Genomic DNA, 19,512 nt, shown 5'->3' with positions numbered 1-19,512 from the left:
TATATGAAATCTTAACTGTGAAGTTCCCAAATTTAGGTAAACATTTTATAAGAAAATAGAAACCTTTCTGCGACTTTTAAATCAGTATTATCATTCATTTGAACTTTGTATGTTATTTTTGTGACTTACAAGTCTGCATGAGATTCCCTGAGATAAATAAACTTTAGCAGAAATGAATTAAATTGCTGATTTGCTTCTTCTTTTTTTAAAACATATGCACAGTTGATAAACACTACAAGAATTTAAATCTAAGTGAGGAAGAGATAAATGAGGAAAAATAACCCTCAATAATAGTTTTATGATCAAATTTTACATCCCTAAATCCTGATTTAATTGTGAGCCTCTGAAAAGACCCCAAGCCCACCAGCTAAGGCACGCTACTCTGGCCCCCGGGAGAATGTTTTTTTTTTTCTACCGTGTGCCCCCTGAGATAAAACGAGTTTGACTTGCATATGATTATTTGTTATATAGTGGTTAACGCATGTGTGGTACAGTTCTGAGGTCATCAGATCAAACCTCCAGTGTGGAGTTTGCATGTTCTCCCCGTGCTTGCGTGGGTTTCCTCCCACATTCCAAAAACATGCATGTCAGGTTAATTGGCCGGTCCAAATTGTCCCTAGGTGTGAATGTGCAAGTGAGTTGTCTGTCCCTGTGTGCCCTGCGACTGGCTGGCGACTAGTTCAGGGTGTCCCCTACACACTGCCCGAGGATAGCTGGGATGGGCTCCAGCATCCCCGCGACCCTACTGAGGATAAGCCCTGCAGATAATGGATGGATGGATGATTATTTCATTAAAGGACACTGTATAATATTTTACCGCTAAGTAAAAAACGATAAAAATGATGCCGATTTGTGTATAGTATATGGTAAATCATTTTGTTCATTTTAGGTATTGCGGATTGGCAAGTACTAATACTATGTATTGGTATGGGTGCCAACACCAGCCCTGGCACAAGTATCAATACTTTCCTCAGTGGCCGATACCAGTATTTAATACACATGTAACCGTCAAACAATAGGAAACTAGGGACAAGATATATGACATCGTTCTGTAAATGGTTTTCCGAATACCCGTAACACCGAGATGGCGGACAATTATAACAGCTCGCTCTATGTGAACCTCACGTTATGTAAAATAAATGCAAATTTCTTGACTTACGAGGACGTTTTTTAAATGCACATTAATATGCAAGTTTGTGCATTTTTGGTTATTATTAAAATAGATAGTTTCTTTTTAATGAATACTGTTTTTTACTATGAGAGGTGCTAATGATACACAATGTCTCTTTAACACTTGTGTTGTCCTCATTTTAAGGACCGTCTTTGAATATTTTAATACAGCTCACATGATTAATGTGAATAAAACCAAAAATTCATTTTTTTTTCTACTGTTGGGCAAATCCAGGAAAAGTCATAACATTTTAAGTTAAATAACATAAAAGTTAGGGGATTTTTTCCCCGTGTTTTTAACAACAGATTGGCAGGTTTAAGCTTAGTTTTCCCCCCTGAAGAACAAATATTTGACTTTAATTGAATATTTCATTCTTCTCAAAATGAATGATTTCATTAAAACAGAAAACACGTGACAACATCATTCATCCGAATTTACACTTTTAGGTAATTAACATTTATTTTATGGATGTTGACCTAAACCTTTGAATTACAGTACCAAAAACCTTATTTTATAGTCTAATCAAAAGAGAAACAAAACTGAAAAACATCCAAAAATCGAAATACTCAAATACTCAATCGAATCTCAATGTTAATTGTGGACAATGGCACTATATTCATATCTACATAAACCACTCTATGTTAACTCCTTGACTGTCGTTCACGTAAACCTGATTGACGCCTATAACTGTCAATTGCACAGACTGACTATATTACTTCTATAAATATATTTCTATGTATATCGTCTATCCCTGCAAAGAGAAATGTGAAAACAGTATATAAATACTATGGGCTGAGTAAGACCTTGTTGGTTACCAAGCAACAGCTGTTAGGCCACCTGTTGCATCCGCAGCTCGGAGTAAAAGGATGAAGAAAATGGGGTGGGCGGACCAAGCGAGTGTGAGGGGCGCTCACATGAAGCGCCGAGTGACTAGCTCGGCGAAGAAAATGCGATACGTGACAGCGTCTCAAGGCTACTGAAGGCGCTTTGGGACTTTGGGGCACGTGCGAGTCAGAAGGTTGTTGTGAAGCCTTCAATAAGAAAAATAGCCCCACTCGATCCAAAATCGCATATAAAAAGAACTGAGGAACACAAATCCTGCAATATTTGGTTAATTCGATGCATGGGAACATGCAAAAGTTGCAAAAGAAGAAGAGCATCTGACAGTTCCTGGCAAAAACAATCAACACATATCATATTAAGGTTTTGAGGGTGGTAGACCAATGTGGGGGAGGCGGGTTAATTGGGAACAGGTGTGTGGTGATTGGACACACTTGTGCCCAGTTCAATCCTTGGTTGGGGCCTTCTGGACGTAGGAATTGTGTCAGATCCATCTCCAGGATGGAAAGATACTCTTGGGATCTCTTTAGTCTATGTAAGACCAGATGGAAAAACTTTGCAGAGATGACAACAGATGAGGGCCAGTTTTCTGCTATTTGGAGAAGCTAATAAGCAAATTTGTTATGTGGGATTCTTGGTGCACAAAAACATCAAGTCCTTTGTATTAAGATGTTGCCCAATCTCAAGCAGGCTCATTACAATACACCTCAGTGCTTTGCCGTTCAACATCACAGTCATCCAGGCTTATGGCACCAACCTTAGTACAAAGTGACAAAGAAACTGAGGACTTTTATGTCCAGATCCAAGACATCATAGACAAAGCACAGAGAGATATCATCATCTTGTAAGGCGACTGGAATGCCCAAATTGGTACGAATGCTTACACAGACTAGAAGAAAACATGGGGAATAAGCTGTAACTCAAAAAACAAGGACAGAGGCTAAATGCTTGTTGAATATTCTAGGAACCAAAATCTACTATTCCGTAGACACTGCCTCCTCCCCCCTATCCATTTTACACCCGTCCCAAATTCTGCATTCCCCTCTCAACAATTAGCTGCAGATATACAAAATGAAAGCTGCTCAAGACCAATGTTCCCTCCAAGCTGCGTGTGTGCGCAATTGCGCACTGCCCAGAGCTTTTCCGCACATAAGAAAATCGAACCAGCTCACAAAAATCAGGGCTCAAAATTGTTAATTAAGAAGCGAATTAAGTCAAAGTTACAGTGCATGAAGGTAAAAATACAAGGGTTCCCCTGACGTTGTGTTCTAAATGTGGTATTTGGAAGTCAAGGTCGAAGTAGAATGAAGTTGAGTAAAGTAGTAGAGTTTTTCGGGAACCGGCTTCTTCAGCTCGGCTCACTAAAAAGAACCGGCTCTTCAGGTTGTTTTTGCTTCTTTAATCCTTACACGACCAAATATTATCTAAAATTATGCACAAAATGACTTAAAGGAAGGGGGGGAATAGAACAAAAAAAAAATACCAAAATAAAAAAGTAGTGAAGAGCTGGGAAAAAAAGAAAGAAAAGGAGAGAAAAATAGAAAAAAAGAGCAGGAAAAATTCAGAAAAAAGGCCAGAAAAAAATAAAAAGAAACAAATAAAAGGAAATAGGAAATAGAGAACAAAAAAACAAGAAAAAAAGTAACAGTTGGGAAAACATAAACACAATAAGATTTTTTTTTAAAGAAATTTTAAAAAAAGTAGAAAAAACAGATAAAAAGAAGAAAAAGTTTGTGTTGCATTTAAATAATTTCCAATTATGTCAAGTCTATCTTGTTGCCAACATTGAACTTCCACTAAAAAAATGAAATTAAATACAGTTCTGTATCGTGCCTAAAAATGTTAGTATTATGCGTCAAAAGATACCAGGAAAAAAAAAGAAATGGAAATCTTGTGAAAGAATTGTAAAAGAAAAAGGCGTTTGTAGGCCAAACAACCTTTGCAATAGTACATTAGTCAATTCATTCAAAAGTGAATAATAATTTTGCATTGCCGGAAACTCAGCAAAATGTAACTTGATGTCAAGTTTTGGACATGTTTGATAATGGATTAGTTGCCACACTTGGGATTGCTGTTGCTCACTGTTGTTTCAAGCGTTGCTCACCGAATTTGTGTGAACGCTCGGACCCGTGGAAATTTAGAGGGAACATTGCTCAAGACCCAACATACTTTTACTTGTTTACAGATGGCTCCTCTCTTCCCCAACCTACATCCCCGCTAGAAGCTCAGAATTGTTTAGCAATCATTTGCAGGAGCTGCCAACCCCCAGCATCAACCCATCCCCGCCTCATCTCACTTACTTCTTCAATGATCTTATCCGATTTCTGTCTGGCCAGCATCCCTACCTCCGAAGACGGCAACATTTGACAGGGAAGTGGACAGGTGATCGGTGCAGTCTCCGTGGTAAAGAAGAAGAATCGGCCGAGCTCCTCTGGCATCGGGGCCCCGCACTCCAGAATGCCTGTTACCACTCTGACTGGGATTCTCCTTTGGTGAACTAAGAAACATCCAGCATGCGAGTCAATCATTACTGAGGAATATCCTTAGGCGCTTTAAGTGATTCAACAAAAACTTGGCCCCGACAAACACTCTTGGCAACCACAAGAATTCCAGAAAATGGACATGGCACCACCCAGATGGAATCCACCACTGACTGTCAGGTCGACTACATTATGATACCACGTTTCAAAAGTAGAATTGAGACAGCAAGCACCCGCATACATCTTAGGGCGGCATTAGCTCAGGAGGTAGAGCGCTCGTCTTGGAATCGAGAGGTCGCAGGTTCAATTCCCGTCCTCTCCGTGTTATATGCAAGACACTGAATACCTAATGCCCCCGATAGCAGGTAGATGCCTTGCATGGCTGACGCTGCTATCGGTTGGTGTAAAAAGGGAAAAGTGTTTGACTTAAAAAGCACAATATAAATGCAAACCATTTACATTTGTGTGGGAAGCGATCATGACATTATCATCATGTATGTATTCTACAATAAGATATTTGACTGTGCTTACCAGACACAAACCTCACTGGTCTCCACACAATTGACCATTTGCTTAGATCCATTGCTTATTTTGTTGAATTGTCATCATGGTTGTCCAAACATAGGTCCACAAAGTTTAATTCAGGTACTACACACACAAAAATCCTGATTTTCCAGCTTGAGTGACCGGGCCCCAGCTAAAGAAGCAACAGCAAAATACGAAAAATGAACATTCATTCACATAATTGCATTTGTGCAACATCTTATAACACAAACACGTGTGTGAAGAAATAGGTCATGGTTGATAGGTGAAGTGATTGTTTGGCAGCTTAAATAGGGATGATTGGTGGGTGGTGGCGAGGACACGTAACGCTGATTCGCAAAAGTGGCACACGGAATTTGCCATCATGACCTTTTGTCGTCGCTTCTTATGTGCTTGATTGTTTGTGCATTTGTTACACTGGCGGCTCATACGTAGATAAACGAAATGTTTGTGAGCTCTCTTAACAAAAGGGAAAGGATTTTTTATATATATATATATATATATATATATATATATATATATAAACATAATTACATATACATACATATATACATATACAAATATCTATATACTGTACATATATACTGGACTGTCTCAGAAAATTAGAATATTGTGATAAAGTTCTTTATTTTCTGTAATGCAATTAAAAAAACAAAAAAGTCATACATTCTGGATTCATTACACATCAACTGAACTATTTCAAGCCTTTTATTATTTTAATATTGCTGAATTTGGCTTACAGCTTAAGAAAACTCAAAAATCCTATCTCAAAATATTAGAATATCATGAAAAAGTATACAAGTAGGCTATTCAACTAATGACCTGAATCATCTAATTAACTCGAAACACCTTGCGAGGGTTTCCTGAGCCTTAAAAACACTCAGCTTGGTTCAGTAAACTAAATCACTGCTGATCTGACTGCTGTCCAAAGGACCATCATTGATACCCTCCATCAGGAGGGTAAGACACAAAAAGAAATTTCTCAAAGAGCAGGCTGTTCACAGAGTGCAGTTTCAAAGCATATCCACAAAAAGTCTGTTGGAAGGGAAAAATATGGCCGGAAAAGCTGCACAACCAAGAGAGATGACCGGAGCCTTAACAAAATTGTGAAGAAGAGCCGCTTCCAGAATTTGAGAGAGCTTCAAAGACAGTGGGCTGAAGCTGGAGTCCAGGTATCAAAAGCCACAGTTCACAGACGTGTCCGGGAAATGGGCTACAATAGCCGTATTCCCATGGTCAAGCCACTTCTGAACTCAAGACAACGGAAGAAGCGTCTGACTTGGGCTATGGAGAAGAAGCACTGGACAGTTGCAGAGTGGTCCAAAGTCCTCTTTTCAGACGAAAGCAAGTTTTGCATTTCATTTGGAAGTCAAGGCGCCAGAGTCTGGAGAAAGGCTGGAGAAGAGCAAAATCCAAGTTGCTTGAAATCCAGTGTGAAGTTCCCACAGTCAGCAATGGTTTGGGGAGCCATGTCAGCTGCTGGTGTTGGTACACTGTGTTTCATCAAGTCCAGAGTAAATGCAACTGTGTACCAAGAGATTTTAGAGCACTACATGCTTCCATCTGCTGAAAAGCTCTATGGAGATGAGGATTTCATTTTCCAGCATGATCTGGCACCTGCCCACAGTGCCAAAACCACCAGTAACTGGTGCACTGACCATGGCATCACTGTCCTTGATTGGCCTGCTAATTCCCCTGACCTGAACCCCATCGAGAATTTGTGGGGTATACTTAAGAAGAAGATGAAAGACACCAGACCTACAAATGCAAATGAGCTGAAGGCCGCTATCGAAGCATCCTGGGCATCAATAACACTTCAGCAATGCCACAGGCTGATTGCCTCCATGCCACGCCGGATTGATGCAGTAATCCGTGCAAAAGGATTCCCAACCAAGTACTGAGTGCATCAATGGACATTTTCAAATGTTTGATTTAGTTTTGCTGTTATAAAATTATTTTTTTACTTGGTCTGAGGAAGTATTCTAATATTTTGAGATAGGATTTTTGAGTTTTTTTCAGCTGTAAGCCAAAATCAGCAATATTCAAATAATAAAAGGCTTGAAATAGTTCAGTTGATGTGTAATGAATCCAGAATGTATGACATTTTTGTTTTTTTAATTGCATTACAGAAAATAAAGAACTTTATCACAATATTCTAATTTTCTGAGACAGTCCAGTATATATATATATATATATATATGTATGTATACACATATATATAAATACTATATATATATATATTATATACACATATACAGTTGTAGTCAAAAGTTAACAAACACTTGTAAAGAAAATAATGTCTCGGCTATCTCGAGTTTCCAGTTATTTCTGCGACTCTGAATTTTCTCTGATAGTGATTGGAACACATAGTTTTTGTCACAAAAACATTCATGAGGTTTGGTTTTTGTATGACTTATTATGGGTTAACAAAAAAAGTGATCAAATCTACTGGGTCAAAAATATACATACAGCAGCGCTAATATTTGGCCATTTCGACTTCAATCAGGCACTTTTGGTAGCCGTCCACAAGCTTCTGGCAATCTTCTGGTTGAATCTTTGACCTCTTTTCTTGACAGAATTGGTGCAGTTCAGTTAAATTTGTTGGCATTCTGAATTTGACTTGTTTTTTTCAGCATTATCCACAAGTTCAAGTCAGGACTTTGGGAAAGCCATTCTAAAACATTCATTCTAGCCTGATTTAGCCATTCCCTTGCCACTTTTGATGTGTGTTTGGGTTCATTGTCCTGTTGGAAAACCCAACTGCGCCCAAGATCCAATCTTCGGGCTGATGACTTTAGGTTATCTTGAAGAATTTGAAGGTAATCCTGCTTCTTCATTATCCCATTTACTCTCTGTAAAGAACCAGTTCTATTGGCAGCAAAACAGCCCCACAGCATGGTACTACCACCACCGGGCTTGATGGTAGGCATGGTCTACTTGGGGTTAAAGGTCTCACCTTACCTACTCCAAACATATTGCTGGGCATTGTGGCCAAAAAGCTCGATTTTTGTTTCGTCTGACCACAGAACCTTCCTCCAGAAGGTCCCTTTGTCCCTGTGATCAGCAGCAAACTTCAATCAAGACTTAAGGTGCCACTTTTGGAACAAGGGCTTCCTTCTTGCACGGCATCCTCTCAGTCCATGGATTGCAAAACACGCTTGACTGTGGAGACTGAAACCTGTGTTCCAGTAGCTTCTAATTCTTCACATATCTGCTTTTTGGTGATTCTCGGTTGAATCTTAACCCTCCTGACCAATTTTCCCTCAGCAACAGGTGATAGCTTGTGTTTTCCTCCTGATTGTGGCAGTGACAAAACAGTGCCATGTACTTTATACTTACAAACCATTGTTTCACTGTTGCTTTCGGGACCTGTAGATGCTTTGAAATGGCTCCAAGTGACTTGTTGAATCATGTGTTTTACAGAGCCAGAAATATAGCTGCGATTTACATATGCGATTTTTAATCTTGCGTGTGCATTTATCAAGAGATAAGATTATTGGATCTTTTGTAAATCATTAATATAATACACAATTTTCAGTTGTAGGAAGTGTTTCCCGTTGCAATGTATTGCTATAAAACACAATCTTATTTTTTTGCATTGCCCCTATTAAATGTCAATAATTGATACATAATCATTGTACTGATACACATTTCGTCGGGGCGATGACACCTCACAGGAGAATAGCATACTAATGTATGCCGGCTGCCGTTAGTCGCGTGGTAAGAAGGAAAGCAATGGCAAAGTAAAGCCCCCTGAGAGCAAGTTGGCGCCAATTTTAAGAAGACTTTTTGTAAAATATGGCAACAATTTCAAGCATTTAGAAGCACTTCACCTAAAATGTAAAAGTATATAATAATTTGAGTATTTTTATTAGGGTTATAGAGTCATTTTATGAGTGTTCAGCATTTTACTAAAATGACCTGTTAAAATTGAAATCATTAATAAAAATAATAGTTAAAATGAAAAAATATATTGTGGAACAATATGATTCTTTACAGTGTATTAGCACTTTGAAAGCACTGGACATTCAGTTGCGGTCCAATTCATATTTTAGAAGTGTTAGATAAAAGTCTTTATCGTGGAAACACTGCAATCTCAAAAAAAAAAACCCATAAAATCAAAAAACGTCTTGTGTATTGTTGATTTATATTGCATTTTGTCTCTTGTAAATGTGACCAAGAATCTGTTCAAAGTTGATATAAAACTTTGAAAATAATAATTTTATTTAATCATTTTTTTAATGTTAACATAAAATCCCATTACAGTACATTATAAGATAAAGATGTAAACATTTAATTCATTAGACAATTAATTGGATTGCTGAAGTAAATTCTGCTCATTAATGGAACCGGTCTCCATTATATGAATAATGGTTTGGCCGCAGGCAACAGGCGCAATTAATATGCAACACAATACGTACAATATAACAATTCACCAGAAAAAAATGTTTCTGAAAGTCTTTAAAAAAATTTGTGCACAGTCAAAGTGTAATGTATCTGGCAAGCAAAAAACATTTTCATAAAAATTGAATACTAACGAGCATAAATGACATAATAGTCAAATCACTGCAACTAAATGATTTCATTTTGATGGCCAGCTATGAGCTTTCTTGTAACATGTTGTTTATGCTTCTCAATTATTTTCTATCAATGGAAGAAAAAATCCTCCTGCTCTCCACCAAGATTTGTTTAATTAAAGAAATCACATGATATTAGTGGGGACATAACACAAATAGCTTAATACGTCACCATGCCAAATCGACATCTATTGCTAAAAAAACTCAAGCGTCTTATCAGCATGATTGGGTTGTATGTCTTGAAAGCCTCAGTGTGTAATATTTGACCACTTATGCGAACAAAAAACAGTTTATGAATGAATGAATGAAAAATTTATTTCGAATATTATAAAATAAAAACAGGACAAAAACAGTGACTGAACAACAAAAATAATGTTAACATAACATGTGCGAAAAGGGGTAGTATGAAGCAGACTGTTATTTTACCCACCCCTTCATCTTCCCTATTAATTACATTTTACAGATAGCTCCTCTTTTGTGCATACATATAACACAATCTCACGGATATACATATATACAGAGGTCAGGTATCAATAATCATTACCATAAAAATGATCACATATTTTGTACATTAATCATCGTGGTACCCTGTTAACGTTATAATGCTACTAGTCACAGTTGAAAGTTTTTTGTACCACTAAGAGGCACTAAATAGTGTTAGTGTTATCGAGGTTGAAATTGTAAATCGGTGAGGAACTAAATATTAAACAATGTCCCTTAATTTATTTGGCTTTGTGTTGTCTGCTGCTAACATTTTTTAAATAGCAGGCACACCCGACTTTGCTTTTCTCCCTCCAAGGTCACAGTGAAGTGCTATGGGAGGAGACTTTTTCTTTGTCTCTTTACCCGTCTCTCTTTGCATCCGTGTTAATTTCTTTATTTTAATGGGGTCGCTTGATGTCTGCTACGCTTTGTGTCAGCACTTCATACTCAATGCTAAACCCTCTGTGTTCAATGCACTGCTTGGAGGCTAAATATAAGCAAAACACTCTACCCCTGAGAACCCTACTGCCCCGACTGTAGTGGAGGTGCAATTGCACTTTATTCTTTGAAAGTTACTAAAAAAAAAATTCCCTGAGGTCAAACATGCCCACGCCCCTCTTGACGGACCCTTGCGCTCCCCCCCAAGGGACCCTACATCATTATTTGAGAAACACTGTACTATGGTTTGAAAAAAAAACAAAAAACAAAAAAAACGGCATTTATTTAGTTGTTTAAAATTTGCAACGATTGCAAAGAGACGCTTGAATAAACTACTTAAAAAGTACAAATTCTTCATTAACACAAGGAGTTGCTTAAAGATGAAGTAAACATTATGAAAAAGTACACAGAAAGAAGTGTTTCCGTAGTACAGTCGTTGACACATTAGCCTAACATGCGAAAGGTCTCCCGTTCCATACCGGGTGGAAACATATGTTCGACTGGAGAGGGATGGGCCCCACCAGGCTGTGCTTGCCCAAGACACACCACAGGAAATGCTGCCCCAACCACCCTAGAAGTTAAGAGATCCACTCAGACACCCACAAAGAAAAAGGCATGTGACAGAATGTGATGCAGGTCAAGCCAAAATAAAGAATTTCTGTGAAAATTTTCATTCTCTATCACCTGCTAGTGTAGTTGCACATCCACTACCTTAGGTGGCAGGAGTGGTTCTCAGTCTCAAAATGAGTGCACAGGTAGTTAGCTCGAAAATGTCTGGGTTCTTTTTTGAGTAAATGTGACATAATTCATTTTTAAATGAATGCCAATCGGGATGTTATGTTTTAAACTTTAAAGCAAGGGTGCCAAACTCATTGTAGCTTGGGGGCCAGATAATAGAAAACATATTCTCATGAGTGACACCTGGCTTTGTCAACACCAAATGGACATATTTTAAATTAAAGCTGTTTTTTTCTTGTACTTCTCTGGGTGTTGCTTCACGGCCCTGATTCGTGTTTGACACCTCAGTTTTGAAAGGGTCAGTGTGTATTATTTGACCACTAGATGCCATTGTATGGTGTCGTGCAGGGGTCTCCAATGTGGTGCCCGCAAGCACCAGGGAGCCCCTGAGACCCCCTGAGACCACCTGAGTAACCCACAGTCTGGTTCCAAATATATATAATGAGTCGTTGTGATTTTCTAGGAAATATGATATCGAACTGGCATGCTGTTAAGTGGTTGACTGAGCTTATTTTATTCTCTAATAATTACAACCTGGCAATAACAATCAGTAACAAAATATAACTCTGAGTTTCAAAAAAGTTGGTGAGTCCTGGTGTAGTGCAACTGAAAACAAGTGCTAAAAACATACAAAGAAGAATACAAATGAAGAGAACGCAAAATGACCACAAAAGGTGCGTCTTGGATAAGGGGGGGCTATAACCTTATCCTCCTTGTCTTATAACCTTATCTTATCTGTTCCTTTATCTTCTTGGGTTTTTTATCTCACTGTGAATGTGTGAAATTGGAGTGTCACGCTCAATTTCGTTGTCACAATATGTTAACCCATTTTGTAACAATGACAATAAAGGTATGTTCTATTCTATTCTAAAAAAAACCCCAAACCATTTTATTCTTCATTTGTTGCTAAGCATTTTTGAGGTTTTTGGGGTACCCGTAGCAGCAAGATACAAAACAATAATGTCAGTTAACTTACTTCAGTGCTTTTCAATTATTTTCGGTCATAAACCCCCAAGAAAGAAGAAAAAAATCCTCGTTGGTGCTAGCTGTAAACACTGTCAGCAATCAGTTGGGCTGGTGTAGCCAGCCCACATATTAGATTTGGCTGGCTTATTCTATGCTAACTCATTGCCATTAATGCTGTAGGCACAGTCGCTACGTTTTGGGCTATTGCAAACCCTGTCACCAAGGAGTTGCAATGGCAATGGCATAGCCAGCCCAAGTAATTTTTGGTGCAGATCGATTCCGGGCTAACTTATTGCCATCCGTGCTGTAAGCACAGTGGCTAAAAGCTACAGCCTAACAGCTACATGCCAACGCATTATGCTAACGCATTATGCTAATTATAGTTTACAGTCGAAGTGTACATCGCTAGGGAATCCTTTATATGGAAGCTCCTTAAAAAAACTATGTTAATTTTCGAGAGACTTTATGATAAAAAACCAACATAACTATTTTTAAATACCAAGAAGCTCTTGCAAAGCAACTAACACAATTTGATCGGGTGAGTGGTAGGGATAGGTGGAGCTATGAAAAGAGTCCTCCCTCCTGTCTCTCTCCCTGCGCCAGCTACACCAAAGGTAAATACATTGAGATCTTTCTTGGCAGAATTATGTGACATTTTTACAAAATAACTTTGCTCGTACCTTGAAACCATTATTTATGACAAAAACGACGGTCTAAATGAGCTTTGACACTTTCAAGTAACTGCGGGAGGGAGACAAATTCTGAGTAGTGTATTGATATGGGACGCAGGCTCTGGCAGTATTCTTATTTGAGATTTTATCAAATCATCAAACATCACACAGTGAAATAAAATGTGCCGAATAATTTATTTTGTCTGGAACCTGAGGTTTAGCGGTTTTGTTGAATTTTTTAACAAAGTATATGGTGTGGCTTATAGTCCAGTGAAACATGTATGAGAAAAATGTTTTACAAAATACAATTTTTTGGGGGTGCCCCCTTTTCTGCGGAAAATACGGTAAGTTGATCGACTGAGGTAATTCATAATAAATAGATGTAAACGGAATACTGATCTCAATCAAAATATTACTTGGGTTCAAATTTAAACTTTTTTTTGGGAGACCACCTAACCGCCAGCTTGCTGGATGACGAGTGATGGCGCTGTTCCATGTTATCCCTCGTTTCCTTCCCACAGATGTACTGCCGAACTAGTTTGGGAGGATTGCAGTACAGTGACGAATTACCTGTTGAAAAATGTTAGCAGTAAAATTATCTGAATACCACAATATGGAAGTAATGTAACTCGATTACTTTGAATTACTGTTGGATTACTCAAATACAAAATATGCTAACAAAATAATAAATAAACTAAGACAAAAAACAATTTTTTTTAGATAAATGAACAATGTACACTTGTAGAAGAATCAAAGGAAACGAATATCAGTAGTCCAAAAAGAAAAGTGCTCACATTTTAACAATGTATATTACGTGGACTGAGTGTACTGACCAAAAATAAAACATTGTCTTTCACGTGGCAGATAAGAAATGCTTTTTTTTAGTTCACATTTAAAGCACATCAAGCACATTGTACAGTGGCTTGCAAAACTATTTGGCCCCATTGAACTTTGTGACCTTTTGCCACATTTCAGACTTCAAACACAAAGATATAAAACTGTAATTTCTCGTGAAGCATCAACAATAAGTGGGACACAATCATGAAGTGGAAAACACTTTATTGGATATTTTAATTTTTTTTAACAAATAAAAAACAAAAAAGTGGGTGTGCAAAATTATTCAGCCCCTCTACTTTCAGTGCAACAAACTCTGTCCAGAAGTTCAGTGAGGAACTCTGAATGATTCAATGTTGATATAAATGACTTAACAATGATAAATGGAATCCACCTGTGTGTAATCAAGTCTCTGTATAAATACACCTGCACTGTGATAGTCTCAGAGGTCTGTTTAAAGCGCAGAAAAGATCAAGAAGAACAAGAAACACACCAGGCAGGTCCGGATACCATTGTGGAGAAGTTTAAAGCTGGATTAAAAAGATTTCCCAAGCTTTAAACATACCAAAAAGCACTGTGCAAGCAATAATATTGAAATGGAAAGCGTATCAGAACACTGCAAATCTACCAAGATCGGGCCGTCCCCCTAAACTTTCTGCTCGTACAAGGAGAAAACCGATCAGAGATGCAGCCAAGAAGCCCATGATAACCCTGGATGAACTGCAGAAGTCTACAGCTGAGGTGGGAGAATCTGTCCATAGGACAAAAATCAGTCGTATACTGCACAAATCTGGCCTTTATGGAAGAGTGGCAAGAAGGAAGCCATTTCTTAAAGATATCCATAAAAAGTGTCATTTAAAGTTTGCCACAAGCCACCTGGGAGACACACCAAACATGTGGAAGAAGGAGCTCTGGTCAGATGAGACCAAAATCGAACACATCTCATCACCCTCAACACACCATCCCCACATTCAAACATGGTGGTGGCAGCATCTAGGTTTGGGCCTACTTTTCTTCAGCAGGGACAGGGAAGATGGTTAAAATTGATGGGAAGATGGATGGAGCCAAATACAGGACCATTCTGAAAGAAAACCTGATGGAGTCCGCAAAAGACCTGAGATAGGGACGGAGATTAGTCTTCCAACAAGACAACGATCCAAAAGATAAAGCAAAAGCTACAATGGAATGGTTCAACAAAAAACATATCAAGGTGTTAGAATGGCCAAGTCTAAGTCCAGACCTCAATCAAATTGCGAATCTGTGAAAAGAACTGAAAACTGCTATTCACAAACACTTTCCATCCAACCTCACTGAGCTCGAGCTGTTTTGCAAGGAGGAATGGGCAAAAATATCAGTTCCTCGATGTGCAAAACTGATCGAGACATACCCCAAGCGACTTGCAGCTGTAATTGCAGCAAAAGGTGGCCCTACAAAGTATTAACTCAATGGGGCTGAATAATTTTGCACACCCACTTTTTCATTTTTTATTTGTTAAAAAACTCTAAAATATCCAATAAAGTGTGCTCCACTTCATGATTGTGTCCCACTTATTGTTGATTCTTCACAAGAAATTACAGTTTTATATATTTATGTTTGAAGTCTGAAATGTGGCAAAAGGTCACAAAGTTCAAGGGGGCCAAACAGTTTCGCAAGCCACTGTATATTGTTCACTTTCTAAATTTCTAACTCACTCTGGGACTTCTTGTCATTTCTCTCTTCTTCTCTTGTGTCCGTAATTGAAACGATAATAGACACATTTCATCTATGAGTGCTTTATGTACTGTATATGTAAGACACGTGAATGAGTGCATGAAGTGAAAAAATGACTGCTTTGAAGGATGCTGTAGAAGAGGGCACGTGCTCCCAGGCATTAAATTGCATTCATCATTTTACTTCAGTGTATTTCATCTGTTCATACTTGTTTTTTTGATGTTGTCTCGTTGGTTGCACTTTAATTTAATGGCATTTTCTCTGTTAGTTTTGTGCGGTTTTTGGTCATATTTTGTAGTCATATTCTGGGCAGCTCTGCAGGTGGAGGGGGCGTCCTGAGTGTGCTAAGTATGTGAATGAGACTGTAACAAAATACGATTGCATTTTTCCGGTATCCTGATTACGTAACGCAGTTATATGTATTCCGTTACTCCTCTAGTCCGTTGGTGGATAACACAGTGGTGCATGGTGAGGCGGGGCAGCGTTTGGGTGCTTCCATTTAGCGCTGTGCGAGCACAATCAAAGCTATTTTTATCCGCCACGCAATGGCGACTATTAAGAGCAATCTGCCGTTGAACGCAGGCCTTAGCTCGCGTGGACGCAACTCGCTTGTCACGAGACTGTTGCCAAACAACTTTGGCCTCCCAATATTACCTCTGGCAAAATAAGAGCTGTTGGGCATCGACACTCACAAACAAAGCACAGAAAAGTTCAATCTAAAAACAGACTTCTTCATCCAACCCACCAAACCAAAATGGTCAAAATCTAACAATATATCAAATACTGAATAAATGACTATTGATAAAAAACTTGTTTTTTGTGCCAACTTTGTCCCCATTGTCCCTTTGTGTGTCTAAAACCAAAATACTACTAGAAAGACAACTCAAGTGTAAAAAATACTACAGAACCAATGATCAAATTTAGTCACTAAAAGCAGGGACTTCATATTTATTTTCATTCTGAAAGAAAAAAATACAATAAAAATGCAAGAAAAATACTTCTACAATAAAACTATAATACAAAAAAATTGCTTTAGGGGCATTTCCCCAGAAATACGACAAAAATAAGACGACAGTAATGTTACAGAAATATGAAAAGACTATGACAACAATAGTACTTTGGAAATACTTCAGAAATACTTAAATAATACAAAAATACCTCTACAGTAATACAATATTAGTAAAACACTACTACTACAGAAATACTACAAAAGAACCTCTACAGAAGTATTATGACAGGAATGCAACAAAAGTACAACTACACAATTTACTTTACTACGGAAATACCACAAAATACAACAGAAATATAACAACAAAAAACTACAAAATACTACAAAACTAAAGATCAGATTTAGTACTTAAAAGCAGGGACCTCATATATTATTTTAAGACAAATATACAATAAAAATGCTACAAAAATACTAATACAATGATACTATAATACAAAAATATTACTACAGAAACAATTCCCCAGAAATACTACAAAAAGACAACTACAGTAATAATACAAAAATATGAAAGAAATATGAAAAAAATAATACTTTGGTAATACTACAAAAATCTATAGAAATATTACTAAAATACTACTTGGATATACTACAGAAATGCCATTACAGTAATAAGATACAAAAACACTACCACTACTCCAGAAATATTATGAAATAAATAATACAAATAAATTCCTATAGAAGTATTACAACAGGAATGCTGCAAAAATACAAATAGTCATACTACAAAAATCGTACTACATAAATACCACAGATTAGTACAGAAATACAACATAAACACCTGCAAAATACTACAAAAATAAAGATCAAATGTATTCCTTAAAAACAGACCTCATATATTATTTGCTTTCACTCTGAAAAGAAAAAAAACAATAAAAATGCGACAAAAATACTAGTACAATGATACTATAAAAAATACAACAGAAACATTTCTCCAGAAATATTACAAAAAATACTGTTATATTACTAAAATAGAAAATAAATATGGCAACAATAGTACTTTGGAAATATTACAATAATAGAAATATTACTAAAATATTTCTTGAAAATACTTCAAAAAAACTTCGACATCATACAAAACATGCTATTACATTAATAATCAATACAATAACATTACGGGAGATCGACAGACGGGTCGGTGCAGCGTCTGCCGTCATTCGGACCCTGTACCGGTCTGTCGTGGTGAAGAGGGAGCTGAGCCGAAAGGCAAAGCTCTCGATCTACCAGTCCATCTACGTTCCTACCCTCACCTATGGTCATGAACTTTGGGTCATGACCGAAAGAACTCGATCCCGGATACAAGCGGCCGAAATGAGTTTCCTCCGCAGGGTGGCTGGGTTCTCCCTTAGAGATAGGGTGAGAAGCTCAGTCATCCGGGAGGGACTCGGAGTAGAGCCACTGCTCCTCCGCGTTGAGAGGAGCCAGTTGAGGTGGCTCGGGCATCTAATAAGGATGCCTCCTGGACGCCTCCCTCGGGAGGTGTTCCGGGCATGTCCCACCGGCAGGAGGCCCCGGGGGCGGCCCAGGACACGTTGGAGAGACTATGTCTCTCGGCTGGCTTGGGAACGCCTCGGGGTCCCGTCGGATGAGCTGGAGGAAGTGGCTGGGGATAGGGACGTCTGGGCTTCCCTTTTAACGCTGCTGCCCCCGCGACCCGATCTCGGATAAGCGGAAGACAATGGATGGATGGATGGATGGACAATAACATTAGATAGATAGATAGATAGATAGATACTTTGTTCATCCCCGAAGGGAAATTCACATTTCCAGCAGCATCCCTGAGCTGAGAACAATCGAAAATAACACGGGAGCACTACAACAGAAATATTTTGACAGAAATACTATAAGAAAACACAACTACAAAAGTATTATGACATGAAAGCTGCAAAAATACAACTACATCAATATTACAAAAATATAAAAACAAATATGACAATGACAGTGTTTTCGTTTGCCAGCGTCCCTGCGTCCTAGACGCATCGTTTTTGCTGGGGACGCATAGTGTCGAATCAACGTGCGTCCCCGGGACGTAACTTTTTTGACACCAAATTGTCATTATTATCCGATTAGTTTTTTTTTTTAAACAAAGATTTACCGCACTCCAAACTTTTCGTCAGGCAGATCCGCCATTGTTGTTTTGGTCTCGCGCCGATCTCGGCAAAAGAGATCTCATTGCTTCGAGATGACGTCATTGTTTTGGTAGGTCTCGAGTGAAAGAGAAGTATGCCTCCGTAAAAACAGTTGGTATTAGGTGCAAATCAACAAAAAAATTGTAATTTCTTGAGCGTCGGTAATAAGTTGAAACATAATACAGAAAGTGGTAACAACGGCAATAATTCCGGCATTAAAAAACGGCGGAGAAATTCTTCAGAAGACCGCAAAGGCAAGGAAAACACGTGTTTTGAAGCGAACGATTCAACGAAAGATAATAAACAAAAGAATACTCCTAGCAAGAAAAGGACTTTTCTGCCAAAATGGACTCGATTATATTCCTGGTTACGCTATGAGGACGGTGATAATGGAGGCTACATGTTCTGTGATGCATGTACCCAGCGTGACAAAAAAAATGGATTGCATAAATCATTTCGCAATACGAACTTTCAGAAAAGCACGTTGGATCGGCACAACGACAATGAAAACCACAAACTAGCTATGGAAATTCCGTTGCTGCAATTGGACCTTGAGAAGGCATTACAACTGTGGCGGGACAGCAAACCACGAAGAATATATGAACTGAAAAATCTGAAGTGATTAAAACTGCATGAATGTATAGACTAATATTTCAGCAATATAATTTTGTATAATGTACAATATTTTTGTGAACTGAAAAATCTGAAGTGATAACTGCTTTGTATAACCAATAAACTGTGATTATTAAAACTGAATGAATATATAGATTTATATATTTATTTATATATTTGTCGCCGATTTACAATTTCAACCTCGATAACACTAAATTTTGGGGACCCATAGATCTCTGTTGGGACCCATAGATTTTTGAGCATGCGAGTCCCGGGACCCATCACTTTTCAGAGGTAAAATGAACACTGCAATT

General features: G+C 38.1%; 1 long non-coding RNA gene across 1 annotated transcript in view; it reads right to left on the bottom strand.

The window, feature by feature from the left end:
- Window positions 1-13,392: 13,392 nt before the first annotated feature.
- The window catches only part of LOC148346720 (uncharacterized), a 7,246-nt gene continuing 1,126 nt past the window's right edge, over window positions 13,393-19,512 (bottom strand). The window contains exon 3 of the long non-coding RNA XR_015848319.1: window positions 13,393-13,477. This is a non-coding gene — a long non-coding RNA (uncharacterized LOC148346720). The remainder of the gene's footprint in view (window positions 13,478-19,512) is intronic.

This window comes from Urocampus carinirostris, chromosome 20 (genome assembly GCF_059441175.1).
Source record: "Urocampus carinirostris isolate Australia breed hairy pipefish chromosome 20, RoL_Ucar_1.0, whole genome shotgun sequence".
In the NCBI taxonomy this organism is placed as follows: domain Eukaryota; kingdom Metazoa; phylum Chordata; class Actinopteri; order Syngnathiformes; family Syngnathidae; genus Urocampus; species Urocampus carinirostris.
The sequence above is the reverse complement of the archived record's forward strand: the minus strand, read 5'-3'. Positions and strand labels throughout refer to the sequence as shown.